The sequence below is a fragment of the Chironomus tepperi genome, unplaced genomic scaffold, assembly GCF_022539635.2.
Source record: "Chironomus tepperi strain 1889 unplaced genomic scaffold, CSIRO-AGI_Ctep_v1 contig_9, whole genome shotgun sequence".
Classification (NCBI taxonomy): Eukaryota; Metazoa; Arthropoda; class Insecta; order Diptera; family Chironomidae; genus Chironomus; species Chironomus tepperi.
This window is the reverse complement of record NW_027226131.1, coordinates 326,800-348,682: the sequence shown is the minus strand read 5'-3', so window position 1 is coordinate 348,682 and position 21,883 is coordinate 326,800. Positions and strand designations below refer to the sequence as shown.

Sequence of the window (21,883 nt, the reverse complement as noted above, 5' to 3'; positions counted from 1 at the left end):
GTCTCCTGAACTGCAGTGATGTTACTTCGATAGTGCCTTAGCTCCAGCACTAAGGCCTGCAGCGCTCCCGGTCCTGAGAGCGTCCGGACATTCCACGTGCTGAGCCGTAAATCATTAGTCCTTTTTCGTTTGGCGTGTGTCGTCGTTAGTAAATCCGGCCTGTGACTCTTTTCTTTATGTTTCATAGCTTATGATTGTTTAACGAGAGTGGGCTCGCTAGGCCTCACTCTCGGATTAACCTTCTCCGTTCGTACCGCACCGCTTTCGCGGTTTGGCATAGCCAGGGCTGCACCACGAGGAGGTGGAAATAGGTACTTGAGGTATACTTTACATATATATATATATATTTCCAGAAACAAATATTGAGCAATATTCAATGATGAGGAACTATAAAGAATGTGCATGCAAAACTTTCCTGATAATAAGCAGAAGGATGAAAATTATCAGAATTAAGTTGCAGCTGCACATCATACTCCAAATGCTCCTTAGATATTTTAATTTGTTGCTATCATTATTCTCACTCTATTATCATACATGCTGCAAATTATTAGACAATTCAATTTGTTTTAGAGCGGATTTAATAGCATTTGTTCTGTGGGAAAAATTTTCTTATTACTTTCGCTATGTCAGTGGTTTTTTCAATGAGATGAGAATTCTGCTTTTGCAACAACTGCACAGCATATCATTTAACGAAGATTTGAGAGAGACTGAAGAGTTTAACACATTTTGATACAGTGTAGTGTATGCATTTGATTGTCTCTTTTTCTCTTGAAATTGAATTTTAAATGTTTAATCTAGTTGACACTTGTTTAATTTGATATGTTTCACTGAAGTGATTAAACCTAGAATTGGCTGAATTAGCTAGATTTAATTATTGTTGGCTATAATTCGAAATTGATAGAAATTAACTAAATTGACAGAATCAAGCTGAAGTGGATGAATCAGGCTGAATTAAATGGGATATGCTGAATTGGCTGAATAACTCTAAATTGATAGAAATTCAATTAATTGATAGAATTTTGCTGAATTCGATAAATTTCGCTGAATTGCCAAAAATATGCTAATTTGACTGAATAAGACTTAGTTGATGGACTAAATTGACTAAAATCAGCTGAGATAGCTGAATATCACAAAATTGATAAAAATGCACTAAATTGACTGAATTTAGCTGAATTTTATGAATCTCGCTGAATTAATTGAAATATGATAAATTGGCTGAACTACGTGAATTTGCTGAATAAGACCTAATCGATCAAAATGAACTTAATTGACAGAATTTAGCCGAATTTATCTTAACACGAAATTGATAGAAATGTACTAAATTGACTATATCTGGCTGAATCCCGCTGAGTAGACTGAAATATGCTGAATAAGATTAGGATAGAATAGGATGGAAATGCACTAAATTGTTATTGGTTGAATAAAACGAAATTAATAGAAATGTACTTAATGGGCAGAATTTAGCTTAGTTTGATGAATTTTGCTGAATTGACTGAATAATCCTGAGTTAGATGAATTCATCTTAATTGACTGGAGTATGCCTAGTTGGCTAAGGAGCTTTAGATTGATGGAAATGCACTTAATTGACTTTATTGAGTAAATTTCGCTGAATTGACTGAAAGATGTTGAATTAGGTTGAATTTAGTAAATTCCGCTGAGTTCACTGAAAAGTTTGAATTTGCTGAATCTATTAGAATTGATTAAATCATTCTAATAATCCTCACTTTAAACATTCAAAAGCGTTTCATTTCCATTTTCTTCAATAACCTTCCATCCTTCTTCAAGCAATTCAAATTCAAAACAACTCAACAAGAATTTCTTCCTCAACTAATACTTTATCCATTATTATTTATGAGAAGTGCAAACTGAGTGAAGGAATTTAACTTCCGGTCGTAATCTATTGAATTCTATCATCGCTAATTTACGAGGCGTTTAAGTGCAATAAAGAAAAGAAGAAGAAGAAGCTTCTCATACCAATTGAGAAACAATTTTGAACTAATTAAATTGTCAATGAAAAAATATATTTAATTGAATTTCAAAAAAAGGAGGAAAAAAAGGAATGAAAAAAATTGCCACGAAAAAGAAACTCTAAGCGCATCTTAAGAAGCAATTAAAACTTTTTTTATAGCTTGAAAATTCTCTGCGTTGAAATGCAATTAAGTATTTTCTCGTCCTCGACGTTATGTGAGAGTTGAATTTTAAATTTTTATGAGATAGTTTCAGATAAGTGCAATGCTGTATTTGAGGACAGCAGAAAAGAAAAAAAAAACCCCGATTAGTTAGACGACTGACTGTAAAGGAGGAACAAGTCTGTCAATTAAGTCTTTTTTTATATTTTATAATTAGAAAGTAGGAAAGGAATTGATGGATGAACTGGCAAATTTCACTTCCGTACAGAATCGTAGAAGTTTATGTCTCCGAACGGAATTGAGATGTTCAATGAATACTTTTTACGTGTTTCGAATATTCTTGTTCTTCTCACTTTTATGCTTCATGAAACTTTTGCAATGGAAAAAGCACAAAACAATGCTCTTAGGAGACTCGGATATTAAACACGATGTCAAGGTAATTCTCACACTGCAGAAAGATGGATAATTCAGTGGACTGACAATATGAACTGTCTTGACTTGCTTGTTATATAACACATTAAAGTACCATCGAGAGACGTTTTCACTTTCATTTATTCATTATCACATAATTATCATCTGTTCATAATGAAAAGTTTTGGCTTTGTAATTTGACGTTAATCCTCTCCAAATAACTTTCCATTCTCTTTGTCTAATTGTCATTCATTTTCGCCTTCATTTTCTTCTCCTTTAATTCATTCAAGTTTATTTTAAGATTTCATAATTCGAATTGTAATTAAGAATTTTTGGTTACCATAGTGAATTCTGCTTGATAAAGTTTTGAATATAATTGTAATTTAATGGAATATTTAATCACTAAAGAGCTTAATACTTATGGAAATAACTTTAAATGATAATATTGTGCAAATAATTTGTGTTGTTTACTAAGTTTTGGCGTGAAATACTTTCAAATTTTTAAAAACCGTTAAAATTCAAATAAATTAAGATCGTTGTTTAAATTCCAGCAAAACAATATTTAAACCCGCAATAAAGTAAATGATGATTCCTCCTAAATAATTTAGCATCACATTCCATTATGTTAAACCAATTATATCCACATTCTACAAAAATAAAAAGAAAAGCGACAACGAAAATACGAAATACTCAAAAGACATCCGCCTTCTAAATCAGCAAGATTTGCTATCTTCCATTTCCTACTTTTTTCTTATTCTTTACAGTCGCAACTACAATTTAGAATGAAAATGATACTCCAGATGCCCTAAGGATATCATCTTAACAGTCTCATTCCATTCAGGAATAGAATTTCCTAATTTGTAATTCATATGGAACCAGAACAATAACATGGCTTTAAATTATTGAGATTACAAAAATTTGATTAATTTAATTAAATTAACTGTGAATCATAGAAACCCGCGAAAAGAACAGCAATTTAATACAATATTAATGACTGCTTTAAATATTAAATAATAAGGCAAAAAGGAAATTTTGTTCTGTATAGATGAATGGAGATGATAAGAAGAAGAATGAATGAATAAACGATCAAGATATTGAGGACTCTTGAGTTTTGGATGTTGTTCGAGAGATGCGAATGTCCTTAAACGAATATTGACACCGTAAGAAGATTGAATTTCCTGGTTTGAGGTCAATTGAGTTAGTATTTAATAGACTAGATTGTGTTTTGTGGAAAAAGAATGTTAGTTGAGATTCTAGTATTAAACAGTCAGTCTTGGCTTGAGTCACATAAATCAAGAAGGCTCTCGTTAAACTTTGCAACAAATCCTTTAAGTTTTCTTCACAAATACGTTTATTGATACTGAATTTGAAGTCGCACCTTCATGTGGAAACCACAATGAGACGGTTTTAATTTGGTAATATATGTTTCCATTGTAGAGCCGTCTCTATTTGTGTCGCTCGGCCAGTAATGGCATTCATTTGACATTGTTTTCTTTGTAACTCTTGTTTCCTTGTTCAAGATTAAAGTACGTATATCCGAATTTCTTTAGTAAGCTGCTGGTGTCAAAAGTCCAGACAGGAAGGTTTGGGTCGAATTCAGACCCCCCTCCCTCCCCCTTTTGAAGATTTTGAAGCTGATATGAAGAAACCAATCAATATAATGTTCATTTCCATTAGTGTCCCTCGAAAAATTTACTAGTGCTAAAGTGTGAGGAAAGTGTAGGAGAAAAGGGGGCAAGGCGACAAGGGGACAAGAGAACAAAGGGACAAGGGAACAAGGGGGCAAGGGGACAATAGGACAAGGAGACAATGGAACAAAGGAACAAGGGAACAAGGGAACAAGGGAACAAGGGAACAAGGGAACAAGGGAACAAGGGAACAAGGGAACAAGGGAACAAGGGAACAAGGGAACAAGGGAACAAGGGGACAAGTTGACAAGGATACAAGGGGAATAAGGGGCAGTTTAAGTTCTGAATGAAAAACAATTCGCTTTTAACGTGTTTTGGAATTTTTGCCTCTTGTTAATTGAAGAATTCTGTCGAATTGTCAGTAGTTGACCTCATTGCTTCGCAGAGCATCATGGAATGTATTCCCATCCAGCCAATTTTATAGAAATTATCAGCACACATTAGCACGAACTCTAGTTAAATTTTGATAGAAATCTCAACACAAGCCACGCACACGCATCTTTAAATCACAGCCATACGCGGATTCGAATTCTCGCTTACAATTCCTATAAATTCTATCACGTAAAATAAGGTTCGAATATTTCAAAAAATATCATCTTAGCACGTGCCATATTTTTTGCTGTGTTAAAGTAAGTAAGTAAGTAAGTAAGCAAGTAAGTAAGAAGAAGAGTTGAATATATCGAGACAAGTCCTCGACGCTGAACGGTTCCCCTTTAAATATGTCGAAAATCGGAGTGATTTATGAGTGAAGTGGTATGAAAGATTTTCTTTTTTTTGCAGATGCCGAATTGAGCTTTTCTTTATACAATCCAAATTGAATTTTTCCCATCAGAATCAAGTATGAATTCGAGGACTTACGAAAACGTAAGCGAAATTAATTTTCTGGAGCACTTTTTGTAATAAAAAACTTTTTACTTTTTTGTGTGTCTCGTTTATTTAATTTCCTAAATTTTATGGCACAGGAACGGATGGAAATGGTGAAAAATATATAGGCAAATAAAATAAACTTTTATTCTATTTAAACATAGCAGACATGCCAGAACTGACTGTTTCATCAACAAATAATTAATCAAAATTTTGTGAAAGGATGAAAATTGCTTTCGCTTTTATTTCAGTGATATTCGAGAATTTCAATTTTAATTAAATCTTCTCATGCTCTCTCCTTTAATTGCTTTCTAATGAGTCAGTGTGTCTAAAATGTTTCATTTATTTTATTTTTTATGAGATTTTATTTCTCGTTTTTTCAAGGTGGAGGAACTTGAATGGTGATTTTGACGTGCTTAATGAAGGATGCTGAGTGATGAAAGGTCGGTTGAAAGGCAATTTCCATAGAAGCAAAATAGCTTTTAGAGACGGCTTATCATAATTAGAATGTTTGTCCAAATATGACTTAGTGGGTCAATGACACAGTGTACTTTGCTACAAAGAAAAGATGCGGACAGAAAATTTGTACAAACTAGGTGACAGACTCAGCCCACTTTGTCCTAGATTTCGTCACAGTAGCATGGCTACAGCAAGTAAGTAAGGGAAAGATGAGCTGATGTAAGACAGGGATGTAGACAGAAGAAGGGGATTGTGTTTTAAAATTAGATTCCTAACCTCCTGCTAAAATGCACACCTGACAGGATACTTTTGTACTTTGATACATAAATATATCCGACCAACACGTTTCGGTTACTCTCTGTGTTCATCAAATTAATTGAAATTAGCCATTACTGCGTCAGCAAAGCATTTCTAGGATATATTGACGTTGACCCACAATGTTGCGGTGTCCTGGTGAGTATGTCAAACTGTTTTGATTAGTTATTATGGCAACACGGCAATTGTGGGCTCGAATCTCGCGCAATTTGTTGTTTTTTGAATCAAATATAATAGAAACGAAGCTTTACAGCATTCTTTCATATGAGAGATACTCGCAAAATCTTAAATACCTTCTTTGCTTGTCGCACAGATCAATTGTGATCCATGACATCTCATAGATATCACTTGTCAATTCCTAATGCCACTATCTCTATCTACAATAGTAATGGGCTACATTTTATCTTGCTAAGTCTCGATCAAAACCGAGTGCTGTAGCACACAGCACTGATCTACAGTTCTAAGAGTTCTTAGATCGTCGACGTCTTTTTGAGCACGTAAAACTTAAATTAGGCCTAACACGCATTTCCGCAACTCTAAATCGCATTTAACCTGGATATCTACAGGTTCCTTACAAGCAAAAGGTAAACAATCCACCTACAGTTGCCGTAGAAAATTGAAAAATTCAGTCTATAAAATATAATCAATTTTCAAGTCGTGCCTACTCAAAACAAGACCTTCGTTCATTGAATAATTTTTAAATATTTTATGATTTTTATAGTCAACTGTCTTCAGGGTCGATTCTATTGATAACAAAGGCTGGTAATAGAAGCCGATTGTAAATATTAATGGCTATGAATCTTAATATTTTCATACACTAGAAAGTTTATGCCTCAAAGATTGTTGGAATTTTCTTCTTTTTTGCTTAAAAAAGTCGAAATTTATAAAAGTATAGAGTTACGTAAATATCTCTTGAACTTTTCAGGTAAATTGCTGTCAGCATTTCAATTGTTTTGTTTGACATTAAAATTTGATATAAAACAATTAAATTTTTGGAATCAAGTACTCAATATCAAGCCATGTCTTCTAGGAAAATTACTTCTGCTTCAAGTATCTTCAGTAATTGTGTTGATTTTTTAGGTGAAAAAAATGTCTAAGATTTTAAAAATATTTCATTCGCCTGGAAGACAGTTGACGTAGAAACAACGAAAAATCAAGTGACAATTTGTAAATGTTCTCAAGATTGAGACGAAGACATTTTTTGAAACCGAGACTTTCATCAATTTCTTAGTAATGTTGGGCTCGATCCTATTCTCGATCTCGGACTCGAATTTTCGTCGAAACCAAGACTTCGGGAAACTCTGAAATCGGGTAAGCTCTGAAGCCGCATTCCATCTAATCTGGCTAAAATTCTGAATTAGAATCCAGAACTCTAGAACTTTTGTCATTTTGATGCCATGTGCTTGTCGGGTCGTAAGGAAGTTTTGTTGTTCTCCTTCCTGTATTTCCTGCTTTACTTTAAGGCAGAGCTGGCAGAATTTTGGGAGTCCGAACTGCAAAATTTTAAAAAGGCGCATTCACTACTAAAGACGACTTTAGTGGAGGCGCCTCCACATTGATATCCTACCAAATCTGCTTCAAGTTACTAATATGTTTCATATTTCAGAACTGTTCAAAATCTGGAACTGCCTAAAAGACATTACTTGACTAATAATTGTTTAACGCGTGAGGGTCCGAAAGAGCAACGCATTCAGTAGACCTACTCAGTTTATAATGGAATCGGATCCACTCTCTTGATGGTATTACTGTCTGTAGTCTTGAAAGGAAGGCTTTGAGTCACGTTGCATATAATTCGAAAAAGGACAAGTGGAAAATTTCTCTTGCCGAGTCTCGGTATTGCAATAATTAGACTCCGAAGTCCTTAACCATTCCGCCATCGAGGCACATCGACTCATGAACTTATTTCGCATATTAATCAGTTAAACTATTTAAATTTTCTTTAATCGAATCGCTGGCCTTCGAATTACCACACCCAATTTGAGCTCGAATTTCCGTTTACTCCATAGCGCCATTTACGTTCATACTGTCCACATGACAACATATCATCGTATCTTAATTGGGTATTACACGTGTGTATTCGGTTGTATTCTCATTTATATAGCATGCGTTAACAGAATCATTATTACCCACAGTAATAACGTTCTAAGATTTTGTTGACATTCATACACCTGCACGTGGCACCACATTAACCATAATCCTTTTTCATTTTATATCCGAACAAAAGACAAGAATGCTGACAAAAAAAAAGTATTCATGACAACAGGAAGTATCAGTTCCTTGGTGCTTGCAATGTGAATACACGGTACGGATATTTAAAAGTCATTATCACAATTAATTCAAATTTATTTGATTTTAATTTCTTAGCTAATTTAGCACATCGCACATTCTTCCATTTTCATTGTTATGCGTAGGGTAGCCAGAGGATTTTTGGGACACTTTTGGAATTCCGAAAAAAATATTTTCAGTCGTGAGCTTGAACCCAGACCTTCAAAAGGAAATTGTTCAAAAATTGTCAAAATTTCCAATATTTTGGCTTGTTGAAAAATCGGGACATTTTGAGGCTTTGTCGGGACACTGCAGCAAGGTACAAAAGTACAGCAGCGTTCCGGCAAAAATACAGCAGATGGCCGTCCTAGATATGCGCGAATGTTAAAAAATTATTTTATTTTTGGCACGATCTTCAATGTTTTTTAATTGCATCTGGCATCAAAAATGATGTTTTAATGGAACTCTAGCTTTAAAAAGCACATAGCACATTTAAGTTATTAAATTTTATGTGAATTTATAACAAAGGTACGCGATTTTATATTTTGATTCCACAAATCGCACATAATGCAAATGTCAACAAATTCCATTGATTTTTTAGCTATGTGTCATGTTGGCATGATTACTATCAAATATAAAAAATTTTGCGACTTGATTGATACAGATCTGAATGACCATAATCTTTTTTTGTCCCGCACACACGCTGCTGTCGTGTGTAAATGATAGCATTGTCAGCACTTTCATGACAGTCATTTGGGATCACAATAAATCATTAGAATTGTAAAACAATTTTTTTTATATATCTGACTTATATTTTTATTCTACTTCTTATTTTTTGGGGAAATGTGATTTTGATTGTCTGATGTCTGTCTGCCTGTCCATATCAGGAGAAACTTATTCAGTGTGGTAGGGGTTAGGGCGGGGTCAAAACTTCCGCTTTTTTGGTAAAAGTTCTTTAATATTTTAGGGTTTTTCGTGGAAAAAATCCAACATACCCCAAATTTTGGCAATACAGCACACCCACACCCACCACCAACACACCCACCCCTCCTTCAAATTACTGCTCCTGGTACGAAGCTTATATCTGGATTCTCTATAATGTCTAGTTGCTGAAATCTCACGTCTCACCCAGACAATAACACGGCTAGTCAACTCTTGAATTTTTTGATGATCATTTTTGATTTTTTATCGTTTTGTGGCTGCTGATTGTTTAACGAAAATGGGCTCTTCAAGACTTACATTCACAATGAACCATCTCCGTTAGTCTCGCACCGATTGGCATAGCCAGAATGCACCACGAGGAGGAGATGGAGTAGTTGCTTGGATGCTTGGGTAGGAGAGGATAAAGGGCGATGAACACCAGTATTGCGCATCACTGCCATTTACACTCCTACGTTCCGAAGCTGAAATCCTTAAAATTCCGAACTGGCAGAAGTTCTCGAAGGATAGAGCCGACCTAAAACTCTCTCTCCACCGAAAAATGAAGTAAGTAAGTAGATCTTCATTTCTTAAAGCTTTCTTAAAAATGCGCCTCTGTTCATCAACTCCATAAACTTTATTACTTGATCACATTTAAGATAAAAACATCCACACTTTTAGATGACATTTTTATGGGCTTTGTATCGTATTGCTTAACTTTGTGTATTATTTATTGTAGATTTAGTAGACAATCTGCTGTTTTGGACAGTCCAACTTGTCATATTTTTCCACTTACACATTGAGTGCCAATGAGGACTTTGCCTGGATGTGTTCTATATGACAATGCAGCGTTTTTATAGATTTGATTTTTGTCAATGATCCTGTTTATGACTGAATAGTTTTTATCAAAATTAGAATAATTTTGGATAACTAAATCTGCAGCATGAATCATGTCATGCGTGAAATATTTAAATTTATTCTGAATTTAATTCAATTGGATATTATTGCTGCACAAAATGTCTAAAATTTATTTCAATTTCTCTTTGTTTTAAACATTTATTCCAATTTATCAATTCAATTGAGTTAAAATAATTAAATTAATTTTAAAATTGGATGATTCTGTTTAAGGCAACACAATTTTGTGCTGTTTGAGTATTAAAATGTTGTTTTCAAAATATTGAGCTTTTGAATTAATTGAATATGATGCACTTTAATGGCGTTGTTAGAATTTTGAACAATGAAGAGGAACGTACAAACATGCATCGATTTAAAGCAGCGCTTGACAACTTTTTGTTTTTCGCGGAACACTTGCGGAACACCTTAGTGGTAAGCTGCAATCGAAATCTCACACGGCATACGTTTCATGGTATTTAAAAATATTTTTGGCGGCACACAGGTTGCCCACCACTGATTTAAAGGCAAAATGGGAATTTAAAATCAAATAAAAGTGTGACTGGTTGCTTCAATATAAAGCTTGTTGGTTGCTTAGTATATTTTAGGATTTAACTTAAAGCAGAGCATCTGCTGTTATGGAGCATTTAAATATATCCTATGTACACGAGGCAAGGAGGGCATGGTTTGGGACCAACATCATCCTATTTGTACAATATTCTACAATTTCCAAGGGTTATTCGAGACATACATCCAAATTGTTGCATTCTACACCTCTCCTTTTAAAAATTTCAAGCTACGACACTAACTCCTCGGAGCACTAACCTCCTAGAGTGTGTTCATTTATTATGTAAACTCACCTGTTCCCTACCATTTCCAACAATAAGTAACGTAACGAATTAAGAAAACGGACTCTTGAGAAGCCTTTTCCGGTTCATCCTAACCATACAAGGGCATTTCCTTTATCTTAAAATTGATCCTAGGGACTGTAGCTGTAGTACAACCAGCTGTGGTACAACCACAGTATTTGCAAGATTATAAGACCAAATTTCAGTTTAGAGTTCCTAATCCTAATCCCACACTTGAGTAAACCAAGTCATCAGTCTCAGAGAGAACCTTTATAAATCAAATACAAAGTCTTAGATCACGTCCAGGATCACTTCTTATTGAAACTTTTGGTAAGAATCCTAATTTTGTTACGAAAAGAGCGTTAATAAAATGATCCGCATTCCTGAAAACCATACCAATGCTGTCCATCCCACAAAATTTATTCACAAAGAAAGTACCCAGCCCAGCATCTCCCGTATTACAAATATAAAATCGTCATAAAAAATTGTTACAAATTTGTCTCTTCCTATTTTATGTTTTAAGCAATAAAATTAGACACACAACGATCATGAGAGCTTTAAGAACGGCACCATAATATCCAAAGTCCCATAGAATCGCTCCTTTCCGTTATGCTACATCTATTTTACAATTGTTACAAGCGACACATTTTTTTTTCGTCGCTTTTTACTTCTTCTTATGCTTATTAAATGAGAAAATAATGCAAATTGGATTGTGACATGAATTTGGGGATATTGTGCAGGACACAAAATTATTGTAATTATGGAAATTGTAAGCCGAGTCTCTATTGGGTAATCTTATTTAGCTTTTTACCGTAAATGTAATGGCTCTTTTGTGACATATATTCCTGTTAATAATAAGCTTTTATAACCACAATTGCTTCAACTTACTCTACGTTCTACATTTATGTTGCTTCCATCTTGTTCCAACATGCTTTTAAATTTTTTTTGTTATTCTGTATAATTTGGCAGTGCCTCCGAAAAATATGTTGTCAAGTATTTTAGGTAATTGTAATGATCATTACATTTAATGGATGTTTACTTTATGCTGTTTTTTTGTGTGTTGAGATTTAATCAGAGCTTATGCACCTATAATTACTGCGGATTATCCAAATTAATGCTGTCTCTTTGACATGCTACTAAAATGGAATCCAAACGATGTTCTTAATTACAGATGGTAAAAGTATATATGGCAATCTGATTGGCCTTTTTATTTGCCGTTATTGTCGGTGATTAAACACAAAAATTTCTTTTTGATTAATTGGAACTTTTTGACATATAAAGAGTATAGGTCTTCTTAAAAGGTCTTGCATGTGACACTGAAGTTTCTCGAAGTCTCGGTTTCGATGCATTTTAAGGACCGAGACTAGGACCAAGTCCGAGACAGTGACTAGGATCTAGTTCGAGACCGAGATTAAGACCAAGTCCGAGTTCCAAAATAGGACCAAGTCCGAGTCTGAAACTAGGACCAAGTCAGAGACAGAGACTAGGACCAAGTTTAAGACCAAGACTAGGATCAAGTCCGAGATCGAGACTAAGACCGGGTCCTAAATAAGGGAATTCATCCAAATCTCGAGAAATCTGATCCTTAATCTCGAGAACCCTTACTTGCTTCTCACATCGCTGGCGGTACATATCAGTTATGATGCATGACTTCCATAAATATCGCCTAAAACATGCTCAATACCTGGCTACAGCTTGTCAATCCCCAATTAAAAGTTCAATAATGTATCGATCGACAGCTTTTTTACATAAGGTCTTTGGCCGCCTTCGTAATCTCTTGCTGTCTACGATAACCCTTATGTGACAGTAAGTATAACTAAAAATCGATACTTGACTAAAGAGGTCATGAAACAACTACTTCCAAGAACTCAATAAAGATAGTATCCCGAGTTAACAACTTGACATAATATCTTATTGATAACTAGGCCTATGGCCTATGGTCGATTAATGGCATATTTTATGGATTGTACTGGAGATGATGTCTTTAGTTGACTGCAAGTCTAGTTACTAACTAGACATTTTGTCAATGTGTCCACTCGGGTATGTACTGCATCTTAAATCGGTAATTGACAGACATCGATAGAGTCTGCTTTGCAAGATGTCTAAGGAAGGTCATTAATCGCAATTGATCTGTTCGACCAACGAGTCCCAGTGAGTACCAGTGAGAGAAAGTCAAGAATCTGTGTGTCTTTCAGGAATCAACGTCAATTCTAAGAATAAATTACGGACCATTTCCTTTTAATTTTCAACAACCTTGACCTCATTCATTTATTTAAAAAAAGATATCCACATGACATTTAATTGACTTGAAGCACTTTATTCTAACGAGCGTATAAAATTACACATCATGCAGAACGGACATGAAAAGTTTAAAGTATTATGAAGCTCAAGTTGATTTCCATATTTTATGTAATAAATTCATGTCCTTCATGGACACTGATTGAATTATAAATAAACAACTGAATTCCAGAGACGAAGACATGGAAGATGATGTGTCAACCGACATCTCCTCCCCAAGCTACATGCCTGTTGAGTGCCATCATCAAAATTCAAAACCGCAAAATGACTGATGATTTTAGGGATAATATCAAGCATCATTCAGCATTTTATTACTATTCGTTGTTTAAAGCACTTAATGAAGTAATTGGGAATCTAAAAATACAGCATAAATCAGTGCACATGACATCCTTTAAACTCAAAAACCACGTGATCATTGAGGAAAATCAGAGATAAATTTGTCATCACCTTAGCAGTGCCAACATGCTGATTTTGGCAACAATTGTGGTTGGTAAGCACCATTTGCTAGATACAATGCATCAGCTGGCATTGGAATTAAATTTTGTCAACAACTGGCAACAAATTGTCCCAAAACCCGGCAACAAATGTAAATCTCAGCAATCATTAATTTTTTTTGAATTTCGTCAACATTTTTCTGATGAATTTCAGGCATACTCTCAAGAGCTTTACTTTCAGCTGAAAAGAGAACAGAATAACTGTTGACTGTTAGCTTTAAAAATCATTTTGTGCTTCATCATCAAGTGCAAATATGAGAATGCAAACAGGTGGCAGTCACCGATTCTAAAGCCATAAGTGAAAATGTCAAAAATAAATTGGAATCGTTTATTTTTCAATATAAAGTGGAAGTCCTGAGTGGAATTTAATGGTTATGAAAAATGCTTTGAAGGTGTCGAGTTTTAATGAGTTTTACTTGAGTGTCTGCATACTGTCTAGGGGTGTCGATTATTTGGGTTTTCAGGATTTGTACAAATCCCAAATACCCAAATCCCAGGACCCCAAGTACTTGTACAAATCCCAAATCCTCAATAAGAACAAAATATCATTATAAATATGTGCATTTTCTGGGATTTTAGGCCTACGCATCTAGATGCAAATCAAATTTTAACCATATATTGTTATTTACTATTGTAAATCTTGTTTAAAATCCCTTAAACTGCGATTTTTCGCTTGAATTTTCTGAAATAGGTTATAAAACTCTCGAAAACGTGAACCTTTATCTTAATTTTTTTAATTGCAAAAAATGGCAATTTTGGCCAACATTTTCTTAAAAACAGAGTTCGTGAAGATCGAAAAAATCTTTGATTTTCCAAAATCATTTTTTTTTGTGATCTAAAAAAATCATGATTTTTTCGATCTTCACGAACTCTGCTTAAAAATTTGAAAAATTCTGAAAAGTTATGGCTTTTTACCTTAAATTTCTTATATAAAAGTGAAAATTCATGGAAAATTGTAAGCTTTTGCTTGAATTTTCCTACACCAAATTGAAAAAGTCTCGTAAATCTAATTTTCACTATGATTTACTTAAAATTAACGAAAAAAAATTTTCATATATAATAAAAATTCACTTGGATGCATTTTCAACTACGGTCCGGCAAAAAAATGCCGATCTGTAGTTTTTTTTGGCCAACCCTAGATTTTTCTTACCAAATATTTATGAAAATATTAATGAATAATAAAATTTTGAAGAACTAAAAAAATAATAATATGAAAAAATATAATAATATAGGAAAAATTCTATTTTATAAAGATTTGTACAAGTACTTGGGTACAAAACCCAAGTATTTGGGGTACCCCAAATCCTTACAAAATACCCCAAATCCCAAATACTTGGGATTTGTAATCGACACCCCTAATACTGTCGTGTGATTCAGGAGTGAAGTAGTGGTGAGTCAAAGAGGCTCAGTGGCTTAATTATTATGAACTGTGTTGGATTCTGTGACTTGATGCAATTAAACAATAAGAGCTGTTGCAATGAGCACTGGATGAAGAAGGGAGGTTTAAGTGTGCTTTGTGTCAAGCTTCGCGATAATCCTCGGTAGCTCAATAGGTAGGAGCCTTGACATGTGATGAAGTGAAAGTGGATTCAAGTCTCACTTGGGTCGTTTGTTGGGATGCTTTAGGAGGTTCCAAACTTTTACTGACTTACCGATCATAATCTCGAGGTTAAGCTACTGTTGTTGGCTATAGACAGTAATGTCATCTTTACTGTACCAGATCTGATGCCTGTACCTGGTTTTGGCAACTCTGATCTAAAGAATAATTCAGATCCTGCTTTAAATTGTTGGTTTCGAGGCTTCTAGACTTCAGAGTAGTTGTCTACCGAATGCTAATCCATAGAACTATTACCTGTCGCGAACCGCTCTTCAGTGTACCTTCACATTCTCTAAATCTGAACAGCCAAAGCTTACTTTAATTTGAAAGTTTAAACTCCATCAATTAAAACGTCAAATATCATTTTCTTGGCTTTGATCTAGCAAAGAGCTCTTTATATAATTGAGTTCAATGATATTTATCGTTCTGTTGAAGTACAATTTAATTAGATAAATTGATTAGTTCTTTTAATATCACTTACAAAGATTTTAATCGACTTTTCTGTACAAATTTGATTGAAAACATGGATGTAAATAAAGGGTGTGCAAGTTTTAAAAATGTTGTAACTAAATTTGAATTTGAAAAAGTCGTCAAAATTTAAATTTTAAAAAATCCGTTAGATAAACTTAATCTTTGATCAAATATTGTGTCATAGTCTCTTGATTAGCTTTTGGTGGAGCATATTAAGGCATTTGTGGAGTCAGGATCTAATAAATTCATGATATTAGATACCAAAACTGAGAATTTGTACAAGCTTTTTGATTTCTCCAGCAGCGTAAAGTCAGATGGAAGGCCTTTTGTAGCAACCTAGACTCCAAGTCAGAGCATGATTCCAGTAAGTAAGATAGTATCCCTAGCAAGCAAAGACCATGCTTTCATGGTACCCTGGTGGCATTACGGTACCATGTGAGCATGCTCTTTGCATGATGTGGATATATCATAAAACGGAACAGCTAATCTCAACCCTGTTTCCAATTATTAACACCTACAATATCCCATTACACTTCGTTATTCTACACTTATGAAAGCCGTGTTAATAAATGCAGCATTGACTCTAAAAGGCATCCAACATCACTGCATGTTTGTGCTTTATCCATTCACACCAGTCGAGTTTCTTTGAAGTACACAGTTTTTTTTGTCCTTATATAAATTGCTTCTCACCTCCTTCACAAACGACTTGAATGAGTTGTTTCCTCTTCATCTTTTGTGCATTTTTATGCTTTACTTTGATGATTAAAATCCAGATTTGTGATAAGACGGCGTCTCCCCCTTTGAAGTTTATGTATGAAAACATGCTGAAAAGCAGCAGAAGGGAAAAAAAATTCACCGCGCCAGCATGTTGCACACTAGAATCAAAATCAATTATTTTCTCTATTTGCTGCTTTATTTCCTTTTGGATTTACACATATGTTGCAGGACTCACGTTTAAAATGCTTGCTATAGACGAGAGTCATTCGAGGAAAAAAGAATCAGCAGCTAAATAAAAAAAAATTTCACATTATGCTGGTGCCAATTTTTCGGACGAAGCTTTTTGTTTCTCTGTCGTCATAATATTTAATTAAAAGAATGTGGTTCGTTTCATGTAATTGGAAATACTCGAGTGTATGGCATGGACTGACTGCTATATGGTGTAATAGAACAGTTGAAAAATTTGATGTCGAGAGACAGAGAAAAAAAAAAAAAATATTTTATTCATCATGTCCAGTACAAAATCGCAAGTGTGGATGGATATTTTTATGGACGATGATGAGTGTATGCTGGAATGCATAACATAGAGATTGCTGCTGAAATTAAATGAAATTTTTTTTTGAAAAGAATTTTTATAAATAAATGATGAGGATACGCTTTATCCTTAAAGTGGATATCCATTCATAGTCAAAGCTAATGGGATCATTAAAGTCAATGGATCTGTTAATGTTTAACTGACAATTTTTATTTAAATTCTAGACATTTTTGAAATTTAACGGTTTTTGGATTTTTGAAAAGTTTTCATCAGATTTGAGATTTTTTGAAAAAGTTTGAACATAATTTGAATTTCAAATGACCGTTAAATCAACAATTTTAATACTTTTGAAAAAGTTTGAATCCAATTTGAATTTTAAATGACCGTTAAACCATCAATTTTTTGATTTATGAACAAAATTTGAACACAATTTAAAATTTAAATGACCGCTAAATCATCAAATTTATAGAATTTTGAATTTCAAATGACCGTTAATCCAATTTTTGTTAACTTCCAATTTCCCAATTCAAAATTAAATGACAGTTAAATTTTATTTGAAATTATCATCAATAATGCGCTCCAAACATCTCAATATTCAGTTCCTAGACCAATTTCATTACATAACGATGTGCATAAGAAGAATCTTATTTTTTTATCATGGTAAACAGAATGGACATTAGAATTGTTGCTGTACAATAAAATCAGAGTGATATTACTATTCTTTATAGCTCTGATTTTTTTTAATGACGAAGAACAAAGTCATGTAATTACTCGATTATTTTCCTCTTGGTTGCGTCATTTGCCGTAGAATAATTTGATGAAAAAAAGTCAAATTCTTGTTTAATTAATAAATTCCAAACTTAGAAAGCTTAGTGTGACTAGACATTGTTGTTTTAGGTATGCCATTAATTCCACTGTTTTAATTACGTTATTTATAGAAATTATCATTAATTTATAAAGGCACAAGGACATGGAACATTAATTCCTTTGATTCACGTCTTTACAAAATGTCTGATACGTAGTATAGGTGGATGTTAGGTAGGTGTTTTGGAATTTTTATGTGGGAAATCATAGGCATGATTACAAATTTGAATTTTTATGGTTTTACTATAGAATTTTTTTTTTAGAAAAGCCCTCAAAGGTCATTGAAAATGTTGAATCTTTAAAAAAGGTCATAGAATCTTGTGAAGAAAACGGAAATCATCTGAAAGTCATACGTCATAGAAGTCACTCTTTAAGGAATTTTTTCACTTATTATGTTTGCATTTTTGAAAAAAAAGTTTGATTTTACGAGTAAATTGAAAATAAAAACGACCTAGATTAGATCTCAAATTTTTAAAGACCGAAAACAATTTAAATTTTTAGGTTCAAAATTTGAACTCAAAAATCAAATAATTTTGCTTGTGAAATTCACATGTTTAGAGTTAGCTTCAAATTCATCGAAATCAATCAATACCAGAATAACTCTATGACACAGAGCTAATGCTTCAAATTAGAGCTCCTTCCGATGTCTAATATCTTGCGGCTCATCCAATCAATCGTCCAGCCAGCTAAACAAAGGGTATAGAATAAGTGTTAGGCGCCTTCTTTTTCAAAAAGTTTAAAGCAAATTCTGTAAAGGAGTCTCAATTTTAGCCAGAAGTTAGATGTAAATAGAGATGAATAGTTAGATGATAGAGATGATAAAGCACTTACCATCGGTAATTGGCAAGCAATTGCCAGCATTAGATCCAGCTTTAGACCCAAACTAAGTTTGGTCAAGAATCACAGTTGAACCGTACACCGTGTGCAATTCCGATCGAAGTTTACTACCAAGGTGTGCCGCGAAAAATAAAAGATTGCCTATCACTGCTTTATTTAAACAAATGTGTTTTCGTGAAATATTGAGAAAAAAAAGAGATGAAAACATTCACAAATATTAATGCGGCTTAAAGAAAATATTAGTGTGTTGCTGAATGTTCAAGGTCATTTATTTTGGGAGAGAATTTCTCGTTTTTACCTCAGTGAAACATTTATTAGACATCACAGGGACGTAACCAGAAAATCATTGAACCTTTGGGGACGGGACCTCTAAACCTATCCTTTCTAATATGCCCCTGCTTACTTGCTTACTTACTTACTGCAACCATGTTCCTATGTGGAGCTTAGGTTACAAAAGAAGGCTTTTCATCCTACTTTGTAAAAATTCTCTATCCGAACGTTGAGCAGAAGCTCTGCGTCCTTATTAGACATTGAAAATCTAGGTAAGGGGGTTCCGGAATTAAGTCGCCAATCAGCGTTGATCTCCGGAATAAACAAGTTTTTATTTATTTAAAAAAAGAGAGCAGAAGAGAATAAGCAACGCCACACGCATAGTATCTCTTGAAAAACATGTTACTATTCAATTTCTATTTTGACACATACAAGCTAAGCTTGAACAAAGGTACATTTATTATCAGTGATTGCAAATTTAACCAAAAAATTGAGTGAGAATTTTTAATTTTTTAAAGTTTATAAATTGCCAAAATGGATAAAACAGATGAGGATAATGATGAAAGTAGCTCCCCTTATGGCGAAATTCGTCAAATGAAAGTTAATCCTAATACATGTGCTGCAATTGCAAATAGACAAAAAGCTGAAAAAGCTGAAAAGGAGCGAATTGCAGCGCAAATGGCAAATCAAAAACCATCAGAAAAATCTAATCCATCAATTCAGCTACAGCCTGATGAGGCTAAAGGACTTACAGGAGGTGATGCAAATACTGAGAAAAAGGGATTCCTTAGTTTTTTCAGTAAGAAGTAATCAAAAGTGAATTTTAATAAAAAAATTAAATGAAATACAAAAATTAACTTGTTGTATAATTTATTATCAATAAGAGATAGGGAACGGGGGTCATTTACTTGTTACGTCAAACAAAAAAAATATGAATTTTTAAAATCGCCTAAAAAACCAATAGCTTATAGAGAATTAGAACTGCTCGAGAGTGATTTACGGCTAATAATTGTTTAATGAGTTTTAGCTTAATGATGGCGCAACCAGGTTTCTTACTTACTTATTGGAACCATGCTCCGATGTGGAGCCTAAGTGTTTCTACAAAAGGCTTTCTATCTGACTCTGTTGATTGCTACTGGTCACAAAGTTTGTTCAAATTGTCCTTTTTTTCGTCTAACTGACATTCTCTTAGAACAGTTCTACGTCTCTGCACTCAGTATACCTACAGTGTATAGTATGATCAAAATTACTGCTTTGATGACATTACAGCCTGTAGTCTACAAATAAGGTTGTGGGCCGCTTTTCCACTACGTATGATTCGAAAAAGGACAAGTGAACATTTTCTCCTACCGAGTCTCGAACCCATGATCACAGGGTCGGTCGGTATTGCAAAAATCAGATACCGAAGGACTCAACCATTTCGCCATCGAGCCCTCTTCGACTAACAACTTTAAAATGCAAAAGTAATGAATCAACGATCCCATAAAAAGAGATTGATTTTTTTGAAAACAACACGCGAAAAAAATAAGATTTTTAGAAGAAGAAGTTCAAAATGTTTAAAAATAAGTAATAAAATAAATCTTTTCTTTAATCAAGGCAATTAATTAAATTAATTGCTTTTGTTAATATCCAACTAAAAATCCTAAATAAAGTAAATCAAAAAACCTACTCTCAATCTGGGGATATTTTCTCATGAATCTATGCATCCTTATGTCCTGATTAGAGTCTAAAAATTAAAGTAAATTTCTTACAAAATTTCATAGCAGGTGACACAAGACTCTATTTGGATACAAATCCGTATAGCTTCCATTTGGCTTTTTTTGAATATTCTGTATTATGTCCTTATGGCCTTATGAGTGCCATATTAGATGAAGGCACTGTGATTATTAATTTATTGTACCACACCGTTTAAACTTACAGTTTATAGTGGGATCCAAAGCACTTGCAAGCTCTGCACATTGCAAAGACACGAGTACGTCATAAGACCTAATGTACCCTGCAATGTACCTAGTCATAATTCGTGCGCTCAAGATTTCGTAAAGAAAATCATTCAGATACTAGTATATCCTTGCATACCAAAAATTGGAGACAAATTTTGTGCAAAAGACCTCAAAACCGCAGCTTCGTAGCTAGAATGGTGAAATGGAAAAAGAGCTTCAAAAATAAGACATGACCTGGGATTGAACCCGAGCACGTAAGGCCAACGCTCTACCATTGAAGCCACTGATGCCATTTCACCGTCGTATTCTGTATTACTCTGGTATATACTAAGGCAAAGTTGAAAGGACTTTGGAGTCCGCGAACTCCAAGGAATTCGCACTCGAATTCACATAGTACGAATTCACTTTTTTTTGGAGGCTCGTCCACTGGAGTTCGGACTTCAATAAAGGTTTTACACATTGCATTCCTGCCAATTCTGATCTTAACGATCAAGCTATAATTGCCTAGACACAAGAAAACATTAAAATTTCAACAAAAAAAAAATGTCAAGCTGATAAGAGTCAAAATACATCAATCCTTAATAATCATAAAATCTCGATTTTCTCCTATCATTTGAGCATTTTATGAAGGAACACAAGAAATATGACACGTTCTTGTCATAATTTTTGTGCCATGCAAATGAAGAAAAAAAATTCATCAAAAAAGTAATGACAGGCATCATGACACATCAGCATTTTCAGATCAATTTCCTTTTTATTGGATACAAGAAGCAAAATCTTTTAATGCTGTTTTCGGGACAAGAATCTAATCACTAATCGATATATCAACACTTCCTTTTTTTGTGGTGTGTCCCACATCATCTTACAAATTCGAATATGTACATCATCATTCATATTAAAGTGAAATCAGACAATATGTTGTATAGGCATTCAGCATGCATTCATATACATCAGTGGTGTACAACCTGTGTGCTGCGGGACACCTTGGTCGTAAACCTTGACCAAAACGGCACACGGCATACGGTTCATGACATTTCCAATACTTTTTGACGGCACAATACTGGACCGCGTC

The 21,883-nt window shown here is 34.0% G+C and overlaps 1 long non-coding RNA gene across 1 annotated transcript; it reads left to right on the top strand.

The window, feature by feature from the left end:
• Positions 1–19,172: 19,172 nt before the first annotated feature.
• LOC139086456 (uncharacterized) lies at positions 19,173–19,724 on the top strand. Its single transcript, XR_011544018.1, has 2 exons — positions 19,173–19,322; positions 19,390–19,724. It is a non-coding gene; the product is annotated as an uncharacterized lncRNA (long non-coding RNA).
• The last annotated feature ends 2,159 nt before the right edge of the window (positions 19,725–21,883 follow it).